The sequence below is a fragment of the Danio aesculapii genome, chromosome 13, assembly GCF_903798145.1.
Source record: "Danio aesculapii chromosome 13, fDanAes4.1, whole genome shotgun sequence".
In the NCBI taxonomy this organism is placed as follows: Eukaryota; Metazoa; Chordata; class Actinopteri; order Cypriniformes; family Danionidae; genus Danio; species Danio aesculapii.
The window spans coordinates 43,688,161-43,700,623 of NC_079447.1; the positions used below are offsets into that span (position 1 = coordinate 43,688,161).

Consider the following 12,463-nt stretch of genomic DNA (forward strand, 5'->3'; position numbering starts at 1 on the left):
TAAAAGAATTTAAGCTGCCAATTTTGACCTAAACTATGCATTTTTGACTATTTTCAACGGTCAACTTATTATTACGTCAGGATTTACAATGTTTAATAAACATGCTCCTCATAGTCTGTTACAGTTCAACATTCACTAAGTTGCTTGATGAACTTGAACGTGTCGTCCGTCGCGCCCCCCCCCGCACGCGGCCCCTCTCCCGTAGCCCTTCAGCTTGTCGCTCCAGATCAGCGGTCGGGACCGAAACAGAGACTCGCTCACTCTCGCGCTCCTGCTAGCGGCGGTCCGGTGTGAGGGGGCAGGGAGACGCGCTACTCTCCAGCGGTATTCAAGGCAGTTTCCAGCAGTCTCTTCTAGGAGGATGAACGCAGACATGTGTGGAGAATCCGTGTTTTAACCTTGAGCAACGGGAGTTTGTCCTACTTTCATAGAGAAGTGAAGCAACGGCGGCTCGGATCTGCGTGAACTTCAGCCGCGTTTGGAAGCGGTGAGCAGCGGGACGTTTCTTCTGAAGGTCGAGTCTTTATGGACAGTGTTTCTCAAACACTCTTCTCGTAGTCCACGGTAAGTGACTTCTGAAATCTGCTTTTTAAAACTTTAGTGCAAGTTTGAAAAACACCGTTACAGACGCCGCATGCTTTGTTTGTGGATATTGGATGTTCAACGTGCACTGCTTACAAATAATAGCGATTAATTACAGTATGTTACTGGAGGAGCTACTTGTTTATAAACAGTCTTAACACAAACCTATTGAAATAAACTAAACTATTAACTAACACAGCACAACTTGCAACACTTTTGCCTATATATACTTTTTATTGAGTAAGCTTTGGAGTTTGCATTGTATAGTTTTAGAAAGGCACCTGAAATATACTTGGGTCAAATATAAGACGTCATATTTTGGTGTCTGCATCAAATTAAATATAGAAACATTATTTAATATTGCATAGAAAACATATTAAAAACATTTGAAATAACTTGTATAAAACTAAAATGTCAAACTATGGTTAAAAATAATGTCCCATGATCGTTTACTTAAAAAAATAATTTATTACTTGTTATGATCAGCTTTAATTTTCTGCATTACTGTAAAATAATGTGTTCCAATAACATTTAAAGTAACCCTGATTTGTCCTCTTAATTTGTAAAGAAGAATGTCTCATCTCAGTTGTCTTCATTTGTGCTTGAGTGTGTTGTTTTTGCTGTGAGACTCAGTTGACGGAGTGCTTCATCTTACAAAGGTCATAATTATGTTGAATGTAGGCAGACACCAATTTAGCCCAGAAAAAAGTAATTATGGCATCCCAGTGTCTTTTTTAATTACAGCATATGGAGCGTCCCTCCAGGATACTCAATGTCTTGAATAGTCTTTGTATTCGGTGCTGAATTTTCGGTGTATTCAACACATTTCTCACAGATCCCTGAAGTTTATCCTCACCGAGTTCAGATCTCACATTTGATAAGTATGTGGTACTGTGTGGTAATTGCATCTAATTACCCTTAATGTTATCTCGTTATCTTTAACAAAAACACTTTCAAAGGTTTTCCTGGCGTTAGGAGCCCTTATCAGTCACATTTACACTTCTTACCTTGAGTTTACCCACACCCTCTCCCATGAAAAAGGACATATTTGGATTTTTTATTAATTTATTTCCCGTTACTCAGATAGATTTGTTTAATTTTCATTATATTTGGGAATTATCCCATTTTTCAGATAGATTAATTCTTTTACAGTGTTGTTTTGTGAGATTCCTCAACCTTTTACTGCATGCTTTATTGCTGTGTGTTGGAAACATCTCCTTATAGGCAGCTGTTGTTGTTTAAACAGCATTTGTTTTGTGTGTACTAAGACAAGAGTTATGGTGCATGTTGTGTTAATAGTAAGGCAGAGTTTTTAATCGTAGTGACTGTCAAATTGTAAATCAGTCCAGACCATTGGAACAGCTTAAAACAGAACATTCAAATTCAGTCATTCTAATGTTACAGTTCAAGTGTTGTCATTTTAGGATACGCTGAAGTGTTTGAACACACTTCAAGAACACCAGATGTGTTTTTCTCCTCATCTAAAGAAGCTAAAAGGGATAGTTCACTCAAAATTTAAATTCCATCATTACATACCCTTCACTTGTTCAAAACCTATTTGAGTTTTTTCTTCTGCACAACACAAATATATGCAATATTTTGAAAAATGTTGGTAGCTGGCACTCATTGACTTCGTAAGACGAATCTTTAGATGCGATCTTCATCTTCTTTTGTGTTCAGTGAAAGAAAGAAACTCATAAAAGCTTAAAACCACATGAGTGAGAATAAATGATGAGGTAATTCAAATTTTTACTTGAACTATGGCTGCGTCCGAAACCGCCAACTACCCAGTAGGTACTGCATTTGAATTTAAATGTACAACTCGGCCGTTAGAAAAGTACGTTCTATACAGTATGAATGTGAAAAGTATGAATGGAAATCGGACGTACTACATCTGCCATTTTGTCACGGTCACGTGACCTACAGTTGCGTTGGTTTACTCCCAATTATGAATTTGCTCACTGGGCATCATGGGATAGCGCAGCATGCATGGGATTTGCACTTCAGAATCTTGCCAAAAGTAGTAAGTCATCCGGGTACTACTCGCATACTGATTTTCGAATTCTATGAATTCGAACACACTACTCGGCTCGCATACTGATTTTAGCGTACTGTATAGTATGGAAGCATGCGGTTTTGGACGCAGCCTATCTTTTTAACTCTGACCAGCTTACCAGTTCTGCTGCTCACAACACTTGGCAAAGACGTTGTGTTTCATCTATCAACAGAGAGCACAGACGTTCTCTGAGATCTTATTAACTGAAAACACAGAGCCCCTTATCACAGAACTCTAGAAATCCTCTTGTGGTGCTCCCTTCAGTGAAAGATGAAGTATAAAACTAGATATGATTCTACTGTTATAAAGACATTCTTCACACTGTCAGAGAAACCCCTCTGTGGACATGCTGTCTTATTATGAGTCGTATTTAGCAATATGTTTATCTGTACTTTTGGGGACAAAACAGTTTGTGTAATAGGTTGTGCTGCACTGTTGCTCATAGTTTTGGCCATCGTAATGATTTTGAGGGTCTTTACTGCTCCACTAAAATACCTGTACATTGACACTGTGAATCCTGGCACTCTGCATATTCTGTCATTCCCAGCTGCTTTCAGGCATCTTACTGGACATGTTTAGGATGGAAATGGGTGGGTACGGAAGCTATTTTTCATCTTATATATACAGTATATGTATAAATGACCTACTGTATGAAACATAACCTTTTCACCCACCCAATTCAAACATGTCATATGCATTCAGCATCCCACTCTGCCACTTTTATAGTTGATGCACTGTAAGCTATTTCCAAGCTATTCTGCATTTCTTTTCAATGTTTTAAAATGAAAGGGATTTAAGTCTAAAATAAATAGCTTTGGGAGTCAATGCCACCTTTGTATCATGTTTACATTTTCTAGATTTTGGAAATACTAGTATTTTGATATGCCAGTTGCTCTACTACCCAGCAAGCATTTTTTTTATTTTTAAAAAATGTCTAATAGATGTCTAATATACATCTAAACATAGTCATCTTGGCTAAAACAGGGCTAAATTTGGGCTGTCAGTGAAAATCCAATAGATGTCTAAGTATAGGCCATAAGTATAGGCTATTTGACTTTTTTTATTTTGGGCTATTCTTAGATGTCTATTAGATTTTCGCTGACAGCCCAAGTTTAGCCTTGTTTTAGCTAAGCTGTCTACGTTTAGATGGCTATTAGACGTCTATTAAACACAAAATTGGTTTGCATTTAATTTGGCAGATACTTTTTTTCTCACGTTTCTAAAATCTGTATGTTGTTTATATATTTGTATCAAATCAAGCATGCATGTTAATTGTAATGGAAATTGTTACACCCAATGCTATATTCATTGTAACTTTGGAATAGCACACAGAAAAAATCAGTTTCTATACTTTTTGAAGGGATCCCAGCAGGCACATAACATTATAAGATGTTAATATTAGGTTAGATTTAGGTCATGACGTCAGGTGGCCAAAATTCAATGTCTATCCAGCGTCTAAGGACAACGTTATTTTGACGTCCAATAACGATGTCAAATTACGTTGATATGCTGAATGCAAAGAAATATATTTTGAAGAAAGCTGGAGACATACTATAGTATGGACACATACTATGGAAGTCAATGGTTACTGGTTTCTATCATTTTGCAAATTATCTTCTTTTGTGTTTAAGAAAGGTTTGTGACAAATGAAAGAAAATCATGATAGAATTTTCAGTTTGTGGGAACTATCCCTTTAAGCTTATAATGAAATTATAATAATAATAATTATTATTATTGCAGCTGGAAGTAAAACATATGCTGGATAAATTGGCAGTTCATTCTGCTGTGGTGACCCTAGATTAATAAAGTGACTAAGCCGAAAAAGAAATATAATGAATAATTCAGTGCATGGTGAATATGACCCAAAACATTGAAGTTGTACTGTAATTTGAGAGAGAAATCTGAACATTTCTTTTACCCCATCTGCTTGTTTTGCTTCTAAAAGATGCAGTGTATATTTCTGAAATGGTATTGCACTGAATTTTATACAAAAGCAGGCAGCTTAATATCAGCAGACTTCTTTTATGAGTCAAGCCGACGGGAATCACTCACATGAGCTGTCAGTGTGTTTATAGTGTGAAGAGTTGCGAGTCAGTGTGCTGGGAGGCTGCTTAAACTGTGAAAGTCCAGCTGTTGCTACTAGTGTGAGGGAATCAGAGGTGAGCGTTCACTGATTGCTAGATCACATGACATACATTCCATGTCACTCACATCACTTCTTCGATAGCCTCGATGAATCAGACAGAATGTGATGGTCTTCTCCGTTGAACTCCCAGCCGTAGTGTTCGATCTGACAAATATAGAGCCTGATAAAATGAACAAAGCATCTGTTTGAGAATAAATTTGGCATCTGCCATATGAATGGAGATAGAGTTTGTAATTTCATAGCATGCTGGATGGCTTTTGGCAGGCGTCACTCTGTATGTAACCTTGCCTTCCGTTTTTGTCCTGATTGGAAGTGTATGTCGATATACTGACACACCAGGGCAACAAATTTACGAGGTTATCTCCGATGTGTGTGAAAAATTCAGTGCTGGCTCCAAGAGCACCGTAAATCTTTAATATAGTTGCTCTAACATAGCCATTTATTAAAGTCACCACGACTTTACTGTCCGCATTTGAATGAAAAATTGTATTTTTACGTGTTTTGGAGAGAGAACATGTACTGTTCAGGCCACTTGCAATCTGATATGCATATGTGTATGTCTATTTATGGCTCTGTGTGTGGAAGCAGTTGATCTGTATCATGTTGGGGGAGGAGCCGTCCATTAATATTCCTGAGAGAAAAATCAATGTACTGTATTCAGCACTGTTTCCTTGGTTTTGTCTTTCTGTTAAAGTGTCTTGATGGATTTACAAATTAGAAAAGAACAAGTCTGCATCACTTGGCTTAATAACAGACCTCTTCGGGATTGTCGATTGGATCCCTCATTATCAATCTATCATAAAGCACTGGCCAATTTTAGTTTGGGCAAACAGATTAAATCAATTAAATGCAGTGTTAAATCTGTTTATTGCATTGTAAAGAGCCATTATTTTGCTTAATGTATGATCAAGTTGTCAGTATCCTGGTTTTTAGGGCTGCACGTTTCTGGCTGAAATGAGAATAACAATTTTGTTTTTCGCTTAAAATCAAGATCATAATTTTCTCATGATTCTGTGGATGTAAAACAAAGGTTAATATGAGTAGACTATTATTATTGTTATTTCTAAAACATATGGTAAAACAATATAAAAAATATTAGGCCTATGTGTAGGTCTACTGTTGGTTAAAATGCAAAATTTTGAGCGGCTCTCAAACGATTGCTCTGTACAACAAAATGTATTCTGTTATTCACAGCTCATGTAGGTTCTGTTTACTAAAGTAGACTACATTGGCGGGCATCCACGTGTTCTCTCTGTAGTAAACAAACAGTTTCAGTTCATGTGTGATTTTGCGGCCGCAAATACATCCTTACATTAAGACAAAAATGACGTCTTGAAGTGAATTATACCTATAAATACAGTATGTGACACTTTTAATGCCATTTGGAGGTGTCCGTGTTGCTGAGCAACTAATCTAAAACATGAAGACTTGTGCAACTGCCTTTACGCTTCTCTCCTGACCTTGAAAATATAATTGGCTGTTTCGTAGAAAAGTTGAATTAAGATTGTGTGTAGGGTCGAATCAAGATCGCGATCTTTTTTCGATTAATCATGAAGCCCTACTGGTTTCTGTGACGGTTGTAGGTGTGTGCGCACTTCTGAGTGTCTGTTGGTCACATGGTTTTGTTTTGTTTTGGTGTTCCACGTGTCAATAGTATTTTTACTTGCATATTGGATGTTTCTAGTACTCATTTCACCTTAACAGGTTTCCATTACAGATTTGTACAAAATTCTTGCATTAAAAAAAAAATAAATAAAAACTATTGTTAAATGATAGAGATTCCATTAACAGTATTTTTGTCCTCTTTCATAAGAAGTCATTCTAAAAATATTGCAGCCATATATATAATACAAGGACATGTATAATATGTGTATTATCCAGTTATTAAAAGCAGGAAAACCCCTTATAATTGTAAGGAGACTCGTATAAGGTGTTTCCTGCAAGTTTACAGAATAACTGAGGATTCAGAAATTTCTGGTCAACATATCAGCCTTTTTTATAATGTTCAGTATTATGCCCAAGTACAGTTGAAGTCAGAATTAGTGGCCTCCCTTTAATTTTTTTTTCTTTTTTAAATATTTCCCAAATTATGTTTAACAGAGCAAGGCAATTTTCACAGTATTTCTGATAATATTTGTTCTTGTTAAGAAAGTCTGGTTTGTTTTATTTTGGCTAGAATAAATAAACAATTTTTTAAAAGCCATTTTAAGGTCAAAATTATTAGCCACTTTAAGCAATATATATTTTTTCGATATTCTACAGAACAAACCATCATTATACAATAACTTGCCTAAATACCCTAACCTGCCTAGTTAACCTAATTAACCTGCTTAAACCTTTGAATGTCACTTTAAGGTGTATAGAAGTGTCTTGAAAAATATACAGTGAAATATTATGTGCTGTCATCATGGCAAAGATAAGATAAATCAGTTATGAGAAATGAGTTATCAAAACTATTATGTTTAGAAATGTGTTGAAAAAAATCTTCTCTCCATTAAATAGAAAATGTGAAAAAAAATAAACAGGGGGTTAATAATTCAGGGGGGCTAATAATTCTGACTTCAACTGACTTTCCACAAAAAAGCTCATAGCCATTTCTTTGACCTATGATTGGTAACCTGTACAAGGAAAAACACTTTCCATTGCAATTTTCCAGATATTTCCTTTTCAAGAAAAAACAATGTTGTATATTGAGTATTGTCACACTGTTATCACACTGTTCATTATGAGAACAAACGAGTGTATACTATCTATTATGGTCTCTGACATGACTTTAAGTGAAGTTTATTCATAAACTAATTTCGAGAGGATCACTTGATTATGATTCAACATGGCTGGTCCCGCATTAACTAATGCATGATTCCCCAATCAGATGATTCCTGCCTCACTATAAATAACCAGAGTTTCTTACTTCAGTTATCTTCACCTTGAAGAATCCCAGCTTCCACTCCTACTTCTCCTCCTTTCCCTTTATAGGGCAACACGGCAGCCCAGTGGCTAGCACTGTTGCCTCACAGCAAGAACGTCACTGGTTCAAGTCCTTAACAGGTCGATTGACATTGCTGTACATGTACAGCACATGTTCTCCCAGTGTTTGTGTGGGTTTCTCCGGGTTCTCCGGTTTCCTCCTACAGTCCAAAGACATGCGCCATAAGGGAATTGACCAATCTAAATTGGCACTATAGTTGAGCAGTATATCTCTACACAGCAGTATCTAATCTGTTATTAGCTCTAAATGGGAGCGTTCTCAAGACCTACCTGAGCTCAAACTCCCCTCTCACTCTGCAAACGTGAGGGAGCCCCGGGCTCGAGGTCTTTTGAGCTCAGGGCTCTCTCCCAGGACAGCATGCCAAATTCCCTATATAATCAATCGTCAGCTAAGTGTGACATCTTGAATGGCTATACTTTCAAATATTGCCATATATAAGACCTGATTTCAGACCAATCCCCTAGAAAATTTACAGCAAATTTGAGGGATTTCCAGGAGCAGGATTGGATTGGCAGACCACATTAAGTCAAATCACTGAAAATACTAGTTAGAAAAGGGACTAAAGGCTGGGATACACTGCACATAACACAACTTTTAAAACAGGAAAAGATTTTAAAACACTATAGACATCATACAGTTGCTAAGTTTGAAAAAATATTTAAGAGAAAAATTGTGCATCATAACTGCACAAATAAGGATCACAAACTACCAGACTTTCAAGTTGTTCCAAACACCAAATACTCATGCATAATCTCCTACTAGGAGATGCATGAGAGATGAAACAAAGGTGGATGCAGTAATTCTTGTAGTGTCTTGGTGTGGTTAGTCAAATGAGAAAATGTGAACTAAGCTATTTGGATATGGTCTAGGGTGGGTAGACGTGGTCAGTTTGGTTTTCACACATTACAGCATTACATTACTTGTGCTCCTGCCACAGCTGAATCAGTTTTTCCTCCATGGCGGAGCTCCACCTTCCATATTCTTGTTTCTTTATTTTTTCTTCACCTTTGCTGACTTTGCTCCCTTGATATCCTCTGGCTGGTCAGCGTATTATTTTAGATTTTGATGTGTCACACATTTCTATACAGTAATAAAATCTGCCGAAAATGTATGAGACTGAATGCAATCAAGGTCTGAAGATAAAAAATTGCAGTCTGTGATCATCATACAGTACAAAATTTTCAATTAAATATGAAATTCAGGAAGAAATTTGGCCAAAGTCAACAGTATAATGTATTCCAGCTTTTTGTCATGCAAGGTTAATGAAGGAGTCACAGGCTTTTTGAGTGTGCAAAAGTACCTGACGGTTTACGATACTGGTAAAGTCCATATTATGTACACAATACAAGTAATTAAAATCAGGATAAATACTGGATATCATAATAAATGAATAATCCTTGCTGTCAAAGAATAATATTTTAACTACTGATATTGTGCTTTGCTTGAGAGAATGGCTGAGCGAGCTTGTGCCGCGTCTTGTTCTTGGCCTGCTTTCCATTAGTCAGGAATCTGCCCTGTCAAAGGCCTTCTCAAATCCGCACACCCCCACAGTGAGAGAGAAACATTATGAAAACACTGTCCTTTTTGTACGTCCCCTGATTTATGATCTTTGGCCCGCGAGAGATGTAAAGCATGCAGCACTTTCTCTCCAAGCTGATGCAACGCAGGGGTCTTCGCCTCGAAACTGTTTCCACTGCACAGGGCGTCTCACGGTGAAGTGAGTTATGGTAGAAGACAAGCAGCTCAATCTGATTCTCACTGCTGCTCTTCTGGCTCGTCCACTGCATCTCCCACTGACTACAAACAACAAACTGTGGGACATGCCAGAGTTTCCTGCTTTACAATTGCTGACCTTGCCTGCATTTTAACCTCTGATCTGTAATTAGGTGTGTAAACATTAGTTCAGGAGCAGAAGATGGTCAGGGAATGCCTAGTTTGCAGTCTGTTTTAGGAGTGGTGAGAGGCTCAGGTTTGTGTTTGGAGGCTCTGGAGCTGTTTAACCAGTGTGCCATCAGCGATTGTACAGATTGACCTTTTAATTCTTCCTGGATGTGTGTGGGGAACACCCAGATCCAGTCTGCAAACAACACACAAGACCAATGCAAATGGGAGCAAATTTGAAACTGTTGTCTATTAGAAATTGCTAGTAAATGTACACAGAAAAGCTGGGCTGTTTGGGTCAAATATGAACCAAACCAACCAACCCAGGCTCATTCTGAAAACGTACCTCTTTATACATTTCTGGAGTCCGCGAAATACATCCCAGGATGAACGTATTTTTGCAGTTTTCGTGAATCCACAAGAGGCCGCTGTGTATGCTTTTTGAGATCTCAAATTTCTCTTGCGAGTGCCATTCGCGCCTGCTGTTCTCTCTTAAGCCCACCAGAGGCCTCTGTTGACTGACTGTTTGACTGACTGACTGACTGACTGACTCACCCTCCTCCTTCCCTAAACCCAACCAATTTTATCGATTGACCCGCCCACCAGTTTTATTCAACTGAAGAAAAAAAAATTACAGATTTCAAAATTATTTAGGTGTTTTTTCTTTTAAATCAACTTGTAATTAATTTTATTTAACTTCTACTTTAATGAATTCTGTGCAGTAATATAAAATATAAAATAGCTATAAAAAGTATTTTGCTAATAGCCAACGTGAATGAAAAATAGTCTTTTTTTATATATAATTTTAAATATTGGCAAAATATCTGCTGATATAATAATAGAAATCACAAACTGCAAAACATATTAGGTGCTCTTTAAAAAAGATTTAATGAATGCTATTTTATTTAATTTATTTCTATTTTTCTATTTTTTTTCAGTTTTAATGAATTCTATGCAGTAAAGGACATCCCCTGTACAGTTTCACATGAGAAATCGAACTTCTTTCCTCAAATTGAACTTAGATTTCATGTAATTTTTGGTATTTCATTATAAAATTTTCAGCAGTTTCGCCTTTATTCAGCAAGATTTCATTCATGCCCCATCACAAACTCTGAGTAAGAACTGTAAGAACTGATGGGAGAGAGTTGTTTTAATGTAATTTGATACCACACACCGACAGTATAAACCAGGGGCGTTGCTAGACATAAAGCTCTACTGGGGTAAAGCACCCCTCCAAAAAAAAAAAAAAATTAAATAAATATAAATAAATAACAGTACTATTTTTTATTATACAATTATTATTCTAAAAAAATACCAGAAATTATTCCTAAATGTAACTGGAAAACAATCTAAAGACACAACTGGAGTGATGCTAAGATAAATTAAGAAATATTTTGCCTGATTATTAGACATTATATAGACAATTCAATAGAATACAAAAAAAGATGTTTTATAGGATAATCTGTTGTGTGTTGTCTTAGACCAGACTCAAGGCCGAGAAGTAGGTTTATTAAGTCTAACCTCCCTGACTTCATCCCTCCATTCTGCTTCATACCAAAAGAAAATCTATGAGGAGCCATGCAGTATAAATAAGATCATCATCATATTATTTAAACTTTGTTTTGTCGACTTGCAAAACTCACTGCGTGCCGGTAACACAACGCATGTGCGGGCCGGCTATTTTTTCGGCGTCCATGTTCACAACCGGACCGGGAGGAGAGCGTCAGAGTCATGCAGGAGCGATGCGTGCAGTGCGCAGGTATGTTTTTTTCTGTGCATACGCTCAGTTTGCTTTTTGATTAAACTACATTGCTTTCATCAGCGTTGGTTTGGTTGCACATAGAAAATAGTGTCTTTATTCTGTGATTACCACTCTTAATAAATACACTTGCATATAAAGTAAATCGTATCTCAAAGCATTTACTGGGGCACTGGTGATTTTTACTGGGGCACGTGCCCCAGTAAATGGGATCTAGCGACGCCCCTGGCATAAACGTGTGTTCAGTGATGATGAAGGCGCGTGTTTAGAGTCTACAGAAGTTCACTGTATGTGTGTGTGTGTGTGTGTGTGAGTATGCGCTTAGAGATGTGTCTGTGGTCTTTTACTGACTTGGTAGAGAATAGTGTCAAAAGGCTGTGTATATATGTCTTATCCTGTCACAAAATGCAGCTAAAAGACCTAAATGACAGTAATAATTTGATTACGGGTTTTACTCTACATTTCAATAATGCGACTGGAATAGGAATACTCCGCATGTCTTAATTCCATTTTTGTTTATGACGATTATGACTTTAAGCATATCTTAAGTGCTTTTCCAATGCATGGTTAATGTGTGTGGCTGCAGTTGTAGCCTCTGTTGGACGGTCAGCCACTGAACTCCGGTAAAAAAAACTGAGTGACACGCATAACTCCTGAGGCTAGCCTGCCCTGGGGTGCCAGGTGTGTGCAAAGCACTTGATTTGCAGTTCAAATCAAATCCTGCCTCCAATTTTCAGTGCTAAATTCACCCTCACGCTCCATCATAACATGACAACTCACAAGACAACTTTTTACCTCGACTAGAAATCTTTTCGCGATTTAATCTCGCGAGATCTCGTCATACAAGATCTTGTCACATCCCTAGTTATTAGCTATTTGATTGTTAATAAACTTTGGCTTTTCATCCAAAGTTACACCCAAACCTGTCTTGATTTGATGCTTAAAAACATGTTTTTGTATTTCACCCATAAATAACATGCTATAATCTTTTTTTAGATTATATTTGTCAGTGTAAGAAGAGACTCTGAAGGTAGTTTGTTTGCAAATTGT

At 37.2% G+C, this 12,463-nt stretch overlaps 1 protein-coding gene across 1 annotated transcript in view; it reads left to right on the plus strand.

The window, feature by feature from the left end:
* The first annotated feature begins 246 nt into the window (after positions 1–246).
* lzts2a (leucine zipper, putative tumor suppressor 2a) overlaps positions 247–12,463 on the plus strand; it is a 137,481-nt gene continuing 125,264 nt past the window's right edge. Inside the window, exon 1 of the mRNA XM_056470725.1 lies at positions 247–564. The gene's annotated coding sequence lies outside the window, so the exon portion shown is untranslated. The remainder of the gene's footprint in view (positions 565–12,463) is intronic.